This window comes from Phyllobates terribilis, unplaced genomic scaffold, assembly GCF_046119375.1.
Source record: "Phyllobates terribilis strain yellow unplaced genomic scaffold, ASM4611937v1 Scaffold_51__1_contigs__length_9155689, whole genome shotgun sequence".
Classification (NCBI taxonomy): domain Eukaryota; kingdom Metazoa; phylum Chordata; class Amphibia; order Anura; family Dendrobatidae; genus Phyllobates; species Phyllobates terribilis.
In genome coordinates this window covers 5487017-5506044 of record NW_027362811.1, presented here as the reverse complement: position 1 = coordinate 5506044, position 19028 = coordinate 5487017, and the positions used below count along the sequence as shown (strand labels likewise).

General features: G+C 50.9%; 1 protein-coding gene across 1 annotated transcript in view; it reads left to right on the top strand.

The window, feature by feature from the left end:
* The first annotated feature begins 3739 nt into the window (after positions 1-3739).
* Positions 3740-19028, top strand: part of LOC141191702 (uncharacterized) — a 35522-nt gene continuing 20233 nt past the window's right edge. Inside the window, exon 1 of the mRNA XM_073661643.1 lies at positions 3740-3800. The gene's annotated coding sequence lies outside the window, so the exon portion shown is untranslated. The remainder of the gene's footprint in view (positions 3801-19028) is intronic.

Below are 19028 nucleotides of genomic sequence, written 5' to 3'. Positions count from 1 at the left end.
ACCTTAAGAAACATTAATCATGAGTTATTTATACATCCTGGCTCTGCAAAACCAGCAGAATTAAATGAACAAATATTTGAACATAGTAACAATAGTCAATCCAATTACATATAACTTGTGGAAGTACTAATAACATTTTAATTAATTTTCAAAGATGTTTAATTTGAGGCGTCATATAAACATAACTCAAAGGAAGCCGAGGCAAAATCTCCTCAGTTCCCTAGATGTCTAACCAGAGCCATCAATCCATAGACCCCATATCCTGTCAAATTTAGAGATAGCATCTCTTTTTAGGAGCTGCCATTTTTATTTGCTAGTGTTTGAGAACTACGCTTACAGAACATACGGCAGCCTCAGGCCACAGGAGCTTGCAGAAGGCGTCCGACCTCATCTCCTATGCTGTGGCTGCCACCGCTGTGGGGGAGCCAGGCGCCATTTAATTGTATTATCACTGTATGTTCCAAAATGATACATAGCACTTCAATAAGACTTGAAATACCATAAGTCTGTGACATAAAATATCACAGACAAAGAAGAGCTCTATGATTATAATAACATTCTAATTTTATTAAATTACATAATAAAAATGACAATAAAATCATGTAAAAAAACAAGGATACCTCAAAAAGTGCAGACCATTAGATTGTGACTTTATCAGATTAGTAATATGCAGAAGTATAATAGGAAAGAATTAATAAATTCTTAAATGCTAGTGCAATATATTCTCCCTATATGTTAATAATTACCTGCAGTTTATATATCATATAAAGTCTTTATTTCTATTGAACCACTATTCCTGTTTCATCACAATTAAGCCCCACATAGGATCATTATCAGGTAAACTTATTTCACTTGAATGAACATAGGGAGTAGTCAATCTGTATACAAGTCTGTCCCCTTTTACCCCAACGCGCGTTTCACCGCTCTGGCTTCTTCATGGGGGTGTGTCTTAAGTGGGAGGCATAGCCTGGTTAAATATGTCACTGGACCAATCAGCTACAGATACATTTTTACTCAATCGGCCAATAAAAAATGTCGTCTGATGTCATGAAGTGGGTGGTGTCGTTGGCGCATGATGTTCCTGTGCCGCCTCAAAAGGAAGTGATCTCCTTCATGTGCGAGGTGAACCACAAGCAGGATACGCAAGCGGTTACTATGATACGCACTGAGTGAGGTCTATGAGGTCCTCAGGAGACGCATGCGCATTACCACCCATTATTACTTAGATGGTTCTCTGCGCTGGTTTTATATATGTTTGGATATTGACAGGAGAAGAAGGGGGATATAAAAGAATTATACGTATGAGAATGTTTGAATTACCAAAATAATCCAGATTATTTAGTATTTTTTGAATGCTATATATGTGTTCAGATTACTAGAAATTGCATATGTTGTTATAGCGTATACCTATCACTGTGAAAACTGTACAACTAATTTAAACAAGAAGAGCCCATGGGAGAAGAGTATTATTATACTTATTGTCTGGATAAGTGAAATTAGTGTAGGAAAAATAATTTGCCCAAATGTGTGAAAAGAAATTGTGACTAAGGGAGTATGAGGGAAATGGCGTGTGCTAAGCAGCAAATATGGAGAGGAGATGCCGAGAAACTGTAAGAAAAGTGCAAAAATATACAGACGTGTAGAAGTGATGAGACGGGAATAGTGGAGGAAATAGCGAAAAGACTTTATATGATTTATAAACTGCGGGGAATTATTACCATACAGGGAGAATATATTGCACTAGCACTTAATCATTTATTAATTCTTTCCTATTTTACACATAGTTCTGCACATTACTAATCTGATAGTCACAATCTAATGCTCTGCACTTTTTGAGCTATTCTGGTATTTTACATGAATTTATTGCAATTTTTATTATGTAATTTAATAAAATTAGAATTTTCTTATAATCCTAGAGCTCTTCTTTCACTTCGTACACGCGCGGCTCCGCTCCGTACGCCTCGTACACAAGCGGCTCCGCTCCGTACGCCTCGTACACAAGCGGCTCCGCTCCGTACGCCTCGTAAACAAGCGGCTCCACTCCGTACGCCTCGTACACAAGCGGCTCCGCTCCGTACGCCTCGTACACAAGCGGCTCCGCTCCGTACTCCTCGTACACAAGCGGCTCCGCTCTGTACGCCTAATACACGCGCGTCTCCGCTACGTACACCTCGTACACGCGCGGCTACGCTCCGTACGCCTCGTACACGCGCGGCTCCGCTCCGTACGCCTCGTACACGCGCGGCTCCGCTCCGTACGCCTCGTACACGCGCGGCTCCGCTCCGTACGCCTCGTACACGCGCGGCTCTGCTCCGTACGCCTCATACACGCGCGGCTCTGCTCCGTACACCTCGTACATGCGCGGCTCTGCTCCGTACACCTCGTACACACGCGGCTCTGCTCCGTACGCCTTGTATACGCGCGTCTTTGCTCCGTACGCCTCGTACACACACGGCTCCGCTCCGTACACCTCGTACACACGCGGCTCTGCTCCGTACGCCTCGTACACGCGCGGCTCTGCTCCGTACGCCTCGTACACGCGCGGCTCTGCTCCGTACACCTCGTACACGCGCGGCTCCGCTCGGTACACCTCGTACACACGCGCGGCTGCGCTCCGTACAGCTCGTACACACGCGGCTCTGCTCCGTACACCTCGTACACGCGCGGCTGCGCTCCGTACGCCTCGTACATGCGCGGCTCTGCTCCGTACGCCTCGTACACGCGCGGCTCTGCTCCGTACGCCTTGTACACGCGCGGCTCTGCTCCGTACGCCTCGTACACGCGCGGCTCCGCTCCGTACGCCTGGTACACGCGCGGCTCCGCTCCGTACGCCTGGTACAAGCGCGGCTCCGCTCCGTACGCCTCTTACACGCGCGGCTCCGCTCCGTACGCCTCGTACACGTGCGGCTCCGCTCCGTACGCCTCGTACACGCGCGGCTCCGCTCCGTACGCCTCGTACACACGCGGCTCTGCTCCGTACACCTCGTACACACGCGGCTCTGCTCCGTACACCTCGTACACACGCGGCTCTGCTCCGTACACCTCGTACACACGCGGCTCTGCTCCGTACACCTCGTACACACGCGGCTCCGCTCCGTACACCTCGTACACGCGCGGCTCCGCTCCGTACACCTTGTACACACGCGGCTCTGCTCCGTACACCTCGTACATGCGCGGTTCTGCTCCGTACACCTCGTACACATGCGGCTCTGCTCCGTACGCCTCATACACGCGCGGCTCTGCTCCGTACACCTCGTACATGCGCGGCTCTGCTCCGTACACCTCGTACACACGCGGCTCTGCTCCGTACGCCTTGTATACGCGCGTCTTTGCTCCGTACGCCTCGTACACGCGCGGCTCCGCTCCGTACACCTCGTACACACGCGGCTCCGCTCCGTACACCTTGTACACGCGCGGCTCTGCTCCGTACACCTCGTACACGCGCGGCTCCGCTCCGTACACCTCGTACACGCGCGGCTCTGCTCCGTACACCTCGTACACGCGCGGCTCTGCTCCGTACACCTCGTACACGCGCGGCTCTGCTCCGTACACCTCGTACACACGCGGCACTGCTCCGTACACCTCGTACACACGCAGCTCTGCTACATCCACACTGTAAACCCCTCCTGACCCCACACAAACTTCAGCTCATCCAGCACCATGACAACCAGCACAGCAGAGTCCTGCATCCACTGAGGCCCCTGATCATGTGACCCCTGACTCCTCCCCTCCTGTGACCTCATCACAGCTCCTGTGCGCACAGAGCAGACATATATGTGGTGGCGGCTCTGCAGGTGGAGGTATGTGGAGACCCCATTACTGGGGCAGGGGGCATTAACCCCTTCAGCACGGAGGCTCTTTTGGGGTCTTGTGTTGCCCCTTTATAAGAATCATAAGGTTTCTGTTCTGTTTCCTGTAATAGATACATACGACCCAACTATGGAGACAGGAAGGGAGGAAACGTATTGTTCTCATAGTACAGGACCCCCCACAGTGTAATGCCCCCATTATGCCCCTTATGCAGGATGTATGATGCCCCCACACAGTGTAATGCCCCTTATGCAGGATGTATGATGCCCCCACACAGTGCAATGCCCCCATTATGCCCCTTATGCAGGATGTATGATGCCCTCACACAGTGTAATGCCCCCATTATGCCCCTTATGCAGGATGTATGATGCCCCCACACAGTGTAATGCCCCCATTATGCCCCTTATGCAGGATGTATGATGCCCCCACACAGTGTAATGCCCCCATTATGCCCCTTATGCAGGATGTATGATGCCCCCACACAGTGTAATGCCCCCATTATGCCCCTTATGCAGGATGTATGATGCCCCCCACAGTGTAATGCCCCCATTATGCCCCTTATGCAGGATGTATGATGCCCCACACAGTGTAATGCCCCCATTATACCCCTTATGCAGTACGTATGATGCCCCACACAGTGTAATGCCCCCATTATGCCCCTTATGCAGGATGTATGATGCCCCACACAGTGTAATGCCCCCATTATACCCCTTATGCAGTACGTATGATGCCCCACACAGTGTAATGCCCCAATTATGCCCCTTATGCAGTATGTATGATGCCCCCACACAGTGTAATGCCCCCATTATGCCCCTTATACAGGATGTATGATGCCCCCACACAGTGTAATGCCCCCATTATGCCCCTTATGCAAGATGTATGATGCCCCCACACAGTGTAATGCCCCCATTATGCCCCTTATGCAGTACGTATGATGCCCCACACAGTGTAATGCCCCCATTATGCCCCTTATGCAGGATGTATGATGCCCCACACAGTGTAATGCCTCAATTATGCCCCTTATGCAGGATGTATGATGCCCCCACACAGTGTAATGCCCCCATTATGCCCCCTATGCAGGATGTATGATGCCCCACACAGTGTAATGCCCCCATTATACCCCTTATGCAGTATGTATGATGCCCCACACAGTGTAATGCCCCCCATTATGCCCCTTATACAGGATGTATGATGCCCCCACACAGTGTAATGCCCACATTATGCCCCTTATACAGAATGTATGATGCCCCCACACAGTGTAATGCCCCCATTATGCCCCTTATGCAGGATGTATGATGCCCCCATACAGTGTAATGCCCCCATTATGCTCCTTATGCAGGATGTATGATGCCCCCACACAGTGTAATGCTCCCATTATGCCCCTTATGCAGGATGTATGATGCCCCCACACAGTGTAATGCCCCCATTATGCCCCTTATGCAGTACGTATGATGCCCCACACAGTGTAATGCCCCAATTATGCCCCTTATGCAGGATGTATGATGCCCCACACAGTGTAATGCCCCCATTATGCCCCTTATTCAGTATGTATGATGCCCCCACACAGTGTAATGCCCCCATTATGCCCCTTATGCAGTACGTATGATGCCCCAGACTGTGTAATGCCCCCATTATGCCCCTTATGCAGGATGTATGATGCCCCACACAGTGTAATGCCCCAATTATGCCCCTTATGCAGGATGTATGATGCCCCACACAGTGTAGTGCCCCCATTATGCCCCTTATTCAGTATGTATGATGCCCCCACACAGTGTAATGCCCCCATTATGCCCCTTATGCAGTATGTATGATGCCCCACACAGTGTAATAGCCCAATTGTGCCCCTTATGCAGTATGTATGATGCCCCACACAGTGTAATGCCCCCATTATGCCCCTTATGCAGTACGTATGATGCCCCCCACACAGTGTAATGCCCCCATTATGCCCCTTATGCAGTATGTATGATGCCCCCACACAGTGTAATGCCCCCATTATGCCCCTTATACAGGATGTATGATGCCCCCACACAGTGTAATGCCCCCATTATGCCCCTTATGCAGGATGTATGATGCCCCCACACAGTGTAATGCCCCCATTATGCCCCTTATGCAGGATGTATGATGCCCCCATACAGTGTAATGCCCCCATTATGCTCCTTATGCAGGATGTATGATGCCCCCACACGGTGTAATGCCCCCATTATGCCCCTTATGCCCCTTATGCAGTATGTATTGTTACGGGTGCGGGTGGTGGAACTTCTGTGCTGCGGTGCAAGTAGGGACCAGAGGGGCGTGACTAAGTATCTACTCGGCCCAACCAAGGTCGCACGGCCGCTCAGTCGACTCCGTGAACCAGGGAGGAACCGAGCAGAGGGACCAGGTGCCACTCTGGGACCGACCTTGTATGAGAGCAGGTGACTCCCACGGGTCAGAAGGCAGGAATTGACTGGTACAGCGGATGAGCTCAGCAGGCAGGCTGACGGGTGGTCCGGGTAGATAAGCAGGTGGGCACACAGGTAACTGGTGGGTGCTTCCAGGTAAGCAAGCAGGCGGGCACCACAGATAGCTGGCAGGTGCTTCCAGGTAAACATGCAGGCGGGCACGGCAGGTAACAGGCGGGTGCTTCCATGTAAGCAGGCTGGTGGGCACGGCAGGTAACAGGCAGGTGCTTTCAGGTAATGCTGTCTGGCGGCCACGGCAGGTAACAGGCAGATGCTTCCAGGTAAGCGGGTGGGCGGAGCCCATAGACAGACTGGCGGATAGGACTGACTTGCAGAGGACCTGAGGGCTGAAGCAAAGTAAGTAACACAAAGCAACAACCTTGCACGGGCACCTCCATATTGGAGGAGGTGCCTTTTATAGGGAAAGCCTTCCGGCCATTGGCCGTCGACTTTTTAGGGCGGCGCTTGCGCGCGCGGCCCCTTTAAGAGGGAGCGCTCGCGCCCTAAGCACAGAGCCAGGGAAGCTGCTTGCACCTGCAGCAGCAAGGAGGCCGGAAGACGCCGGAGCAGAACCGCGGCGGTAAGGGTGACGACGTCTCTGCCTGACAGAGGGCAGAGACGCCGATCCTACAGTAACCCCCCCTTTACGCCCCGTCTTTTTCAGGCCAGTAAGAAATTCTTTAAGAAGAAGAGGGGCATGGATGTTCTCCCTGGGTTCCCAAGACCTCCCCTCCTGGCCAAACCCCTTCCAATCCACCAGAAAAAAGGTTTTTCCTCTTACCCTTTCGGTGGCCAAAATGTTTTCTACCTCATAGACGTCCTCAGCGGAGACTGGAGCTGGAGTGGTACCTGGATTGTCAGAAAAAGAATTAAGAACAACTGGTTTGAAGAGAGATACGTGGAAGGAGTTGGGAATCCGTAAGGTGGCTGGGAGTTTTAGCTTGTAAGCCACGGGATTGATTTGCTTGAGAACCTCAAACGGGCCAATGAACCGTGGACCCAACTTATACGATGGAATTTTGAGCCGAACATGTTTGGAGGAGAGCCAGACCCTGTCTCCCGGACGAAAAAGAGGCGGATCCAGACGTCTCTTATCGGCATGTTTCTTCATCCGTTCAGAGGACTGAAGAAGTGTGGATCTAGTGTCTTCCCAAATAGTAGAAAATTCGCTGACCAGAGACTCCACGGTAGGATTGTCCACAGAAGCGGAGATGGGAAACGGGATCCGGGGGTGTTGACCGTAGACCACAAAGAACGGGGATTTGGAAGAAGACTCACTCTCATGGTTGTTATAGGAGAACTCGGCTCATGGTAGGATCTCAACCCAATCGTTATGGTGAGCATTGATGAAATGCCGGAGAAAGCTGGTAAGGACCTGGTTGATATGGTTGATACGTTCCACTTTACTATAGGACTGAGGATGATAAGCTGAGGAGAAATCCAGGGTGACATCCATCAGCTTACACGTTGCTCTCCAGAAGCGCGAAGTGAACTGGACCCCGCAATCAGACACAATGTGGAGAGGTAGGCCGTCGAGACGAAAGATGTGAAGGATGAAGTCCTAGCCAGCACAGATGTGGACGGGAGACCAGGCAGAGGGATGAAGTGTGCCATTTTAGAAAAGCGGTCAGCGACCACCCAAATGACAGTACAACCGGCAGAAACAGGGAGATCCGTAATAAAGTCCATAGCAATGTGTTGCCACGGAGCGGAAGGTACGGGTAGAGGCAGGAGACTGCCAGTGGGAAGATGCCTGGGAACTTTGTTACTGGCACAGGAGGAACAAGCCGAGATGAAATCCGCAACATCCTTGCGTAGTGAAGGCCACCAGTAATGCTGGGTGATCTGCAGGAAGGTCTTCCTCTGGCCAGTATGGCCGGCTAGTTTGGACGAATGACCCCAGAGAAGAACATTCTTACGATCCGGAACAGCTACAAAAGTCTTACCGGGTGGAAGACGAGACAGGTCAAACGGGGCTACAGTCATTACTCTGGAGGGGTCGATGATATGCAGATGCTCCTCCACTTGGTCTGAGGACAGGAAAGAGCGGGATAGAGCGTCGGCTTTAACGTTCTTGTCCGCAGGGCGGTAATGTAGAGAGGAGCAGAATCGGGCAAAGAACAAAGACCACCGGGCCTGACGCGGATTAAGTCTCTGGGCGTTTTGTAGATAGGCCAGGTTTTTGTGTTCTGTGTAGATGATCACCGGGTGCAGAGCCCCTCCCAGCAGGTAGCGCCACTCCTCCAGCGCCAATTTGATGGCAAGCAGCTCACGATCTCCTATGGAGTAGTTGTGCTCAGACGAAGAGAAGAGCTTGGAAAAGAAGCCGCAGGTTACCATTCTCCCGGACGGGGATTTCTGGGTGAGCACAGCTCCGGCACCGGAGGAGGAAGCATCAACCTTCAGTAAGAACTGCTTGTTGCAATCCGGACGGTGCTGTACAGGGGCAGAAGAGAAAGATTCTTTTAGGGAGACGAAGGCCTCCTCTGCTTCAGAAGTCCATTCCTTGGGATTTGCTCCCTTACGGGTGAGTGCGGAGATGGGAGCGGTCAGGGAGGAGAGATGAGGAATGAAGAGGTGGTAATAATTTGCGAAGCCCAGGAATCGCTGAATCTCCTTCAACCCCTCCGGTCGGGGCCATTTTAAGACGGCAGAAACCTTCTCTGCCGTCTTAAAATTCCATCCGAAGACCAGTCTCGGAGATAATATATCCCAGGAATGGAAGGGAAGTCTGCTCGAAGAGACATATTTCAAATTTTGCGTAGAGATGATTCTTCCGGTGCCTTAGCAGAACCTGACGAACATTCCTCCGGTGTGAGGGCAGATCCGGAGAGAAGACCAAGATATCGTCCAGGTATACCACTACGCAAGAATACAAGAGGTCACGGAAAATGTCGTTAACTAGCTCCTGGAAGACGGCTGGGGCATTACAGAGACCAAAGTGCATGACGCGGTATTCATAGTGACCTTCCCGGGTGTTAAATGCCGTCTTCCACTCTTCTCCCCGGTGGATCTGGACTAAATTGTATGCCCCACGTAGATCGAGCTTGGTGAAGTCCCTCGCGCCTTCAAGAAGGAAGCCGAGACATTTCCACCTCATAGGCCGTATGATTGCCCCATTGACCTGGTACCTGGCGCTTCACCTCCCCACGGGCGTATCTACCTCTGGTTGCTGGCTGAAACCCGGGCCATGTCTGAGTACATTGAGGAGAATCTTGCTAGGAGATTCATTCAGAAATCTACTTCCCTGGCTGGAGCAGGATTCTTATTCGTTAAAAAGAAAGAAGGCTCGCTACGGCCATGTATTTATTACAGGGGGGTTAACCAAATTACCATCAAAAATAAGTACCCCCTGGCTCTCATCTCGGAGCTGTTCGACCACCTTAAAGGCGCGAGAGTCTTCACCAAGCTCGATCTACGTGGGGCGTACAATTTGGTCCAGATCCACCAGGGAGAAGAGTGGAAGACAGCATTCAACACCCGGGACGGTCACTATGAATACCGCGTGATGCCCTTTGGTCTCTGTAATGCCCCAGCCATCTTCCAGGAGCTAGTTAGCGACATTTTCCGTGACCTCTTGTATTCTTGCGTAGTGGTGGACCTGGACGAAATCTTGGTCTTCTCTCCAGATCTGCCCTCACACCGGAGGAATGTTCGTCAGGTCCTGCTTAGGTTCAGGCAGAATCGTCTCTACGCTAAATTTGAAAAACGTCTCTTTGAGCAGACTTCCATTCCGTTCCTGGGATATATTATCTCCGAGACTGGTCTTCGGATGGATACCGAGAAGGTTTCTGCCGTCTTAAAATGGCCCCGACCGGAGGGGTTGAAGGCGATTCAGCGATTCCTGGGCTTCACAAATTATTACTGCCTTTTCATTCCTCATTTCTCCTCCCGGACCGCTCGCATCTCCGCGCTCACCCGTAACGGAGCAAATCCCAAGGAATGGACTTCCGAAGCGGAGGAGGCCTTCGTCTCCCTAAAACAAGCTTTCTCCACCGCCTGGATTACAACAAGCAGTTCTTCCTGGAGGTTGATGCTTCCTCCTCCGGAGCCGGAGCGGTGCTCACCCAGAAGTCCCCGTCCGGGAGAATGGTAACCTGCGGCTTCTTCTCCAAGCTCTTCTCCTCGTCTGAGCGCAACTACTCCACAGGAGATCGTGAGCTGCTTGCCATCAAATTGGCGCTGGAGGAGTGGCGCTACCTGCTGGAAGGGGCTCTGCACCCGATGATCATCTACACAGATCACAAAAACCTGGCCTATCTACAAAACGCCCAGAGACTCAATCCACGTCCGGCCCGGTGGTCTCTGTTCTTTGCCCGATTCTGCTTTTCTCTACATTACCACCCTGCTGACAAGAACGTCATTCCTGTCCTCCGACCAAGAGGAGGAGCCTCTGCATATCATCGACCCCTCCAGAGTAATGACCGTGGCCCGTTTGACCTGTCTCGTCTTCCACCCGGTAAGACTTTTGTAGCGGTTCCGGATCGTAAGAAGGTTCTTCTCTAGGGTCATTCATCCAAACTAGCAAACTAGCCGGCCATGCTGGCCAGAGGAATACCTTCCTGCTCATCGCCCGGCATTACTGGTGGCCTTCGCTACGCAAGGATGTTGCGGATTTCGTCTCGGCTAGTTCCTCCTGTGCCCGTATCAAAGTTCCTAGGCATCTGCCCGCCGGCTGTCTCCTTCCTCTACCTGTATCTTCCGCCCCGTGGCAACACATTGCTATGGACATTATTATGGATCTCCCTGTTTCTGCCGGTTGTACTGTCATTTGGGTGGTTGCTGATCGCTTTTCTAAAATTGCCCACTTCATCCCTCTGCCTGGTCTCCCGTCCGCATCTGTGCAGGCTAAGGACTTCATCCTTCACATCTTTCGTCTCCACAGCCTACCCCTCCACATTGTGTCTGATCGCGGGGTCCAGTTCACTTCGCGCTTCTGGAGAGCAACGTGTAAGCTGTTGGATGTCACCCTGGATTTCTCCTCTGCTTATCATCCTCAGTCCAATGGTCAAGTGGAACGTATCAACCAGGTCCTTACCAGCTTTCTCCGGCATTTCATCAATGCTCACCATAATGATTGGGTTGAGATCCTACCTTGGGCCGAGTTCTCCTATAACAACCATGAGAGTGAGTCTTCTTCCAAATCCCCGTTCTTTGTGGTCTACGGTCAACACCCCTGGATCCCGTTTCCCGTCTCAGCTTCAGTGGACAATCCTGCCGCGGAGTCTCTGGTCAGTGAATTTTCTACTATTTGGGAAAACACAAGATCCGCACTTCTTCAGTCCTCTGAACGGATGAAGAGACATGCCGATAAGAGACGTCTGGATCCGCCTCTTTTTCGTCCGGGAGACAGGGTCTGGCTCTCCTCCAAACATGTTCGGCTCAAAATTCCATCGTATAAGTTGGGTCCGCGGTTCATTGGTCCATTTGAGGTTCTCAAGCAAATCAATCCCGTGGCTTACAAGCTAAAACTCCCGGCCACGTTATGGATTCCCAACTCCTTCCACGTATCTCTCCCCAAACCAGTTGTTCTTAATTCTTTTTCTGACGATCCAGGTACCACTCCAGCTCCAGTTTCCACTGAGGACGTCTATGAGGTAGAGAACATTTTGGCCACCAAATGGGTAAGAGGAAAAAACTTTTTTCTGGTGGATTGGAAGGGGTTTGGCCCGGAGGAGAGGTCTTGGGAACCCAGGGAGAACATCCATGCCCCTCTTCTTCTTAAAGAATTTCTTACTGGCCTGAAAAAGAGGGGGATTAAAGGGGGGGTACTGTAGCATCGGCGTCTCTGCCCCCTGACAGGCTGAGACGCCGTCCCCCTTACCGCCGCGGTCCTGCTCCAGCGTCGTCCGGCCTCCCTGCAGCTGCTGCTGATGCACGCAGCTTCCCTGGCTCTGTGCTTCCTTCCTCTTAAAGGGGCCGCGCGTGCCGTCCTAAAAAGTCCCCGGCCAATCACCGGAGGGCTTTCCCTATAAGAGGCACCTCCTCCAATATGGAGGTGCCTGTGCAAGGTTGTTGCTTTGTGATTCTTACTTTGCTTCAGCCCCCAGGTCCTCTGCAAGTCAGTCCTGTTCGCCAGTCTGATCTTCTGCTCAGTCCGCTAGCCTGACTTCTTTTCTGCCCGACAGTCTGTCTACAGTCCAGTCCGCCAGTCTGTCTATGGGCTCTGCCCCCCTGCTTACCTGGAAGCACCTGCCTGTTACCTGCCGTGCCTGCCAGCCCGCTTACCTGGAAGCACCAGCCAGGTACCTGTTGTGCCGCCATCTTGCCTACCCGGAACACTCGCCTGACTATCTGCTTAATCAGCCTGCTTGTCTACCTGGACCACCCGTCAGCCTGCCTGCTGAGCTCATCCGCTGTACCAGTCAATTCCTGCCTTCTGACCCGTGGGAGTCACCTGCTCTCATACAAGGTCGGTCCCAGAGTGGCACCTGGTCCCTCTGCTCGGTTCCTCCCTGGTTCACGGAGTCGACTGAGCCGCCGTGCGACCTTGTTCGGACCGAGTTGATACTTAGTCACGCCCCTGGAGTGTGGAGAAGTATCAGATTCCTACCAAACCTCTGGCCGAACCATTGGCAGTTGCTTCTGTGGATGGGAGACTCCTTCCGGTGACCATCTTGTTCGTCACAGAGCCTGTAACCCTTCAGGTGGGAATGCTACACTCGGAGAGGATCTCCTTCCATGTGCTATCCGGACTCTCTCACTCCCTTTTGCTACGTCTACCCTGGCTACAGAAAAATGAACCCGTCCTGAATTGGCGATCTGGTGAGGTGCTCCGTTGGGGGAAGGACTGCCATGAGACCTGCCTGGTTCCGGTTCGCCCAGCTCGATCTCCGTCTACTCCGTGTTACGGATTCGGGTGGTGGAACCTCTGTGCTGCGGCGCAAGGAGGGACCAGAGGGGCGTGACTAAGTATCTACTCGGCCCGACCAAGGTTGCACGGCGGCTCAGTCGACTCCGTGAACCAGGGAGGAACTGAGCACGGGTCAGAAGGCAGGAACTGACCGGTACAGCGGATGAGCTTGGCACGCAGGCTGACGGGTGGTCCGGGTAGACAACAGGTAACTGGCAGGTGCTTCCAGGTAAGCAGGCAGGCGGGCACAACAGATAGCTGGTAGGTGCTTCCAGTTAAGCAGGCAGGCGGGCACAACAGCTGGCAGGTGCTTCCAGGTAAGCAGGCAGGCGGGCACAACAGATAGTTGGCAGGTTCTTCCATGTAAGCTGGCAGACGGGCAGCGCAGGTAACAGGCAGATACTTCCAGGTAAGCAGGCTGGCGGGCACGGCAGGTAACAGGCAGGTGCTTCCAGGTAAGCGGGTGGGCAGAGCCTATAGACAGACTGGCGGACTGGACTGTACACAGACTGTCGGGCTGGATAGTAGTCAGACTGGCAGACTGGACTGACTTGCAGCGGACCTGAGGGCTGAAGCTAAGTAATTAACACAAAGCAACAACCTTGCATGGGCATGTCCATATTGGAGGAGGTGCCTTCTATAGGGAAAGTCCTTGTTTGTAAATTTTTGGCGATGGAGCCTTATGATGTCCATAATGGGGTAGTATTGAATACGATAATCATTTAGGTTTATAAGATTGGATGTGATATTTGACTTGATAGATACTACCTGGTCATGATTAGTGTGTATTAAAGCAACAACCTCGCACGGGCATTTCCATATTGGAGGAGGTGCCTTCTATAGGGAAAGTCCTCCGGCCGGGGACTTTTTAGGATGGCGCGCGCGCCCTAAGCACAGAACCAGGGAAGCTGCAGGGAGGCCGGAAGACGCCGGAGCAGGACCGCGGCGGTAAGGAGGACGGCGTCTCTGCCTGGCAGAGGGCAGAGATGCCGATGCTACATGTATGATGCCCCCACAATGTAATGCCCCCATTATGCCCCTTATGCAGTATGTATGATGCCCCCACACAGTGTAATGCCCCCATTATGCCCCTTATGCAGTATGTATGATGCCTCCACACAGTGTAATGCCCCCATTATGCCCCTTATGCAGGATGTATGATGCCCCCACACAGTGTAATGCCCTCATTATGCCCCTTATGCAGTATGTATGAAGCCCCCCACACAGTGTAATGCCCCTTATGCAGGATGTATGATGCCCCCCACACAGTGTAATACCTCATTCTGCTCCTTATGCAGGATGTATGATGCCCCCACACAGTGTAATGCCCACATTATGCCCCTCATGCTGTATGTATGATGACCCACACAGTGTAATGCCCCCATTATGCCCCTTATGCAGGATGTATGATGCCCCCACACAGTGTAATGCCCTCATTATGCCCCTTATGCAGTATGTATGATGACCCACACAGTGTAATGCCCCCATTATGCCCCTTATGCAGGATGTATGATGCCCCCACACAGTGTAATGCCCCTATTATTCCCCTTATGCAGTATGTATGATGCCCCCGCACAGTGTAATGCCCCTTATGCAGGATGTATGATGCCCCCACACAGTGTAATGCCCCCATTATGCCCCTTATGCAGTATGTATGATTCCCCCACACAATGTAATGCCCCCATTATACCCCTTATGCAGGATGTATGATGCCCTCACACAGTATAATGCCCCTTATGCAGTATGCATGATGCCCCCACACAATGTAATGCCCCCATTATGCCCATAATGTAGTATGTATGATGCCCCCACACAGTGTAATGCCTCCATTATGCCCCTTATGCAGTATGTATGATGCCCCCACACAGTGTAATGCCCCCATTATGCCCCTTGTGCAGTATGTATGATGCCCCCACACAGTGTAATGCCTCCATTATGCCCCTTATGCAGTATGTATGATGCCCCCCAACAGTGTAATGCCCCCATTATGCCCCTTATGCAGTATATATGATGCCCCCACACAGCGTAATGCCCCCATTTTGCCCCTTATGCAGTATGTATGATGCCCCCACACAGTGTAATGCCCCCATTATGCCCCTTATGCCGTATGTATGATGCCCCCACACAGTGTAATGCCCCCATTATGCCCCTTATGCAGTATGTATGATGCCCCCACACAGTGTAATGCCCCCATTATGCCCCTTATGCAGTGTGTATGATGCCCCCACACAGTGTAATGCCCCCATTGTGCCCCTTATGCAGTATGTATGATGCTCCCATTATGCCCCTTATGCAGTCTGTATGATGCCCCCATTATGCCCCTTATGCAGTATGTATGATGCCCCCATTATGCCCCTTATGCAGTATGTATGATGCCCCCACACAGTGTAATGCCCCCATTATGCCCCTTATGCAGTATGTATGATGCCCCCACAGTACCGCCTGAGGTCCTGCAGTTGGAATAATCCCTCTGGAGTTGGTTTTCCCTCTGCCTGCTCCCCCCCATGTATACCCTCGAGCATGTATACATGCATGTAGGGGAGCAGCCGGCCTTACTAGATATCGAGGCTTTGTACAGTAATATACGGCATGAGGATGGTATCAGAGGAGTAAGATGTTTCTTTATATCGAGATCAGTACAGTGTAGCAGACATAATTACTTCATGGAGGATCTTCTAAAATTCACTCTTACTCATAACTTCTTTCTTATTGACAGGCAGTGCTTCCTCCAGCTCAGGGGTACTGCGATGGGGAGCCTCTGTGACCCCTCGTCTGCTAACCTATTCCCGAGCTGGTGGGAGGAAACCACAATATTCAGGGATGATCCTAAGTGTGGGATCCATATACTGGGGTATACATAAAAGTATCATTAATATATCATCTGGTCAAAGACGAGTGAACAATTTCTTGAATTTGTCAGGGAAATCAGTAGAGTTGAGATTTACATCAGAGTTTAGTTATAACCAGTTGCCTTTCCTGGATGTACTAATCTAGAAAGAGCAGGATGGGACCCTAGGGACCCTCATCTACCATTAACCTACAAGCACTAATAACCTATTGAAGTGAGATAGCCACCACCTCATCCCCCTAAAAAAAGTAAAACCCAAGGGGCAATTTTTATGGTTGAGAAGGAACTGCTGTAATGTCACAGATTTTAATATACAGGCAATAGACATGAACACCAGATTCAGGAAAAAGGGTCCCCACAGTACATTTTGTATTCCGTTTGTAGAAAAGCGGGAGAGACAGACACCATTTTACACATTTATTTAAAAATAAGCAACACAGTTATACTTACCTAATGCCTCATTCCCTTGTCCGCTGTAAATGAGAACAAATAAAAAAAACACCATAATAATCACCTGTCGGGCGTAATCCACATCAGCAGTCACTAATGTGACTGCTCTACATGACAGCCGGCTACATACTGACACAGTCAGTGTCTAAATTAATAAATGACAGGCAGTGTGTAGTGCTGAGTTGCCGTGAGAAAGTTCAATTCAGCTGATGAACCCATGTGATCTCATGGCACCGCCGCTGACCGCAGTGTGATTGGAAGTGTGTAGTCGGCTGTCTTGTAGAGCAGTCACATCAGTGACTGCTGATGTGAAGTACATCCGACAGGTGAGTATTATGGTGGTTGTCATGGAAGTATTATGGTGGTTGTCATGTAAATATTAAGAAAATATTAACAATTTCCCCCAAACCTCTCTTCACCCTTTCTCCCCTATAGTATTTGTCAGAGGAGAGGAGCTGACAATCCACCATCTGTCTGTATGCAAATTATCACCCACAGCAGAAGTAGCTAGGAGAAATGGTAGCACAAGAGGTGCTACAAACCCAATTAGCACTCGCAGGCAAAGTGGCTTGTAAGCAGATGCCATTACTGAGAGAGGTGGCGAACCCAATTAACAGAGACTTGTGATAAATGTACATCTAGCCAAGGAAGATTAGTTTCCAGGAATTCAACAGAGCAGCCGGACCGGAACCGGCACAAAATATGGAATAACTAAAGTTCCATATGTTCGATAATAATGGGGCCCATATTTTTAGTGACAGGGTCAGTTAAGGAACAATATGCTTATTTTTCCGTTGATGTAAGCCCCTCCTGGGAGCTGTGGCGCAAAAGTAACAACCTAGCATACCACAGCTATATCGTGTGTGGTCTCTAACAGAAGGTAAATTCACAATGGAAAAAATCATTTTCATTTTCATTATCATTTTCGGGCCTCTACGATCAACCAGCGATAAGTTATCACAAAAGCCAGATATTTTAATAAAAATGTGAAGGCTGGAGCCCAGCCCATGTGATGTCAGCACATGGCGTATGTGGGCAGGTTTCACCCTTCGTCATAAAATAATCCACTGAGGGATGGATCAGTATCCATTGCCAGGGGGTATAGAGCGACTATAAGCAATGGATCACGTTCCATAATGTTCAAATCAAAGTGGGGCTCCCCCCCTCCAGCTATATTGAATCGTCTCTGATCTTATATTAAGTTTCTTTTTTAATCCTTATTATTTTGTGTAACTGCATATGTATTGTATTGTCTCCTTTTGTAAAATCTCTGTATATTTTTCCTAAACACTGCCTCTCTTTTGGATTAAATATAAAATTTAATAGTTCTGTTTCTTTTTTCCCATTCCCCACGACAGCACCCATGGAGAGAGGGAACCGCCCCGAGGGCAGGAAACCACTACAGGTTTGAAAAGCGGAGCCCTCTACTATGCCTCAGTGGTTTCCTGTCCTCGAGGAGACCCTACAGCTCCTCAGTCGCTGCCGGGGGAGTGAGAATCACCTCGGCGCTACAGCTCCCTTGTCAGTCCGGGTTTCCTGGCTCCTGTGAAGCATGCTTCGCTGTTCTGGATGCCGGCCGTCGCATGCAAGCATCTCCGGGCCGCCGTGACATCAGTTCCAGGGGAACGGCCTATTGTGGCAGAGTGCTTCCCCGGAATCCCCGCCGGCGTCTTGCGTCAGTTCCGGTGGCGCGATGCTTAGCTGGGAGCCAGCCAGCGGTGGTCCCGGGGGCACGGCTTAAGTGGTTGGTGCGTCCCCGGGACGGGAGTGGGGGCGTCATCTGGGGGCACGGCCTGAGGGGCATAGTGCTTCCCCAGAGAACACCATGGGGCGTATCACGGGGGGGGGGGGCAGGAAGAGGGCATAAGCTCCCCCCACCTCCATTCAGTGCTGCATCCCAAGAATGGAGGACACAGCTCAACCTGTCGAACCCATGGAAGCTGCCCCTCCGACCTCTGTAGTCCTGCGTCAGGTGGGGTAAGTCGGGGGTGAAACCCTGGGGAAAAAACTTTGTTAAAAGTACACTTTTTCTATACATTTCCTTTAGGGAAGACCTAGGAAGACTCAAGCCAAATTGAAACATAAGGAATGTGCATTATGCAAATGTAAACTAGAGTCCGCTTACAACAAAAGACTTTGTAAGGATTGTATAGAAAGAACTTTGTCAGCGGCATTTCCCTCACTAATGGATATCATGCGGAGCATGATTAGAAGTGAAGTTAAAAAATTGTTCAAAGGGTTCCAGTCCACAAAACCATCTCCCAGCTGATCCAAAGGGAATGGAAAAAGCAGACAGGAAGGCTTATATTCCCAAGCTGATGAAGAGAAAATACCCTTTCGGAGCAGAGGATTCAGAGACCTGGGACAAAGCACCCAAGATAGATGTGGCGGTCTGCAAAGTCTTCAGGAACTCATCCCTCCCTTTTGATGATGCTGGACTCCTAAAAGACCCTCTTGATTGGAAAGTAGAGAGTTTTCTAAAAAGAGCTTGGGAAACAGGGGCCGCAGAATTTAAACCGAACATAGTGACAACATGCACTACGAGATCTTTAAGCGTGTGGCTGGCTCAATTACTAGACCAGATCCGGAATAAATGCCCCAAAGACGAGATACTAGCCTGTATACC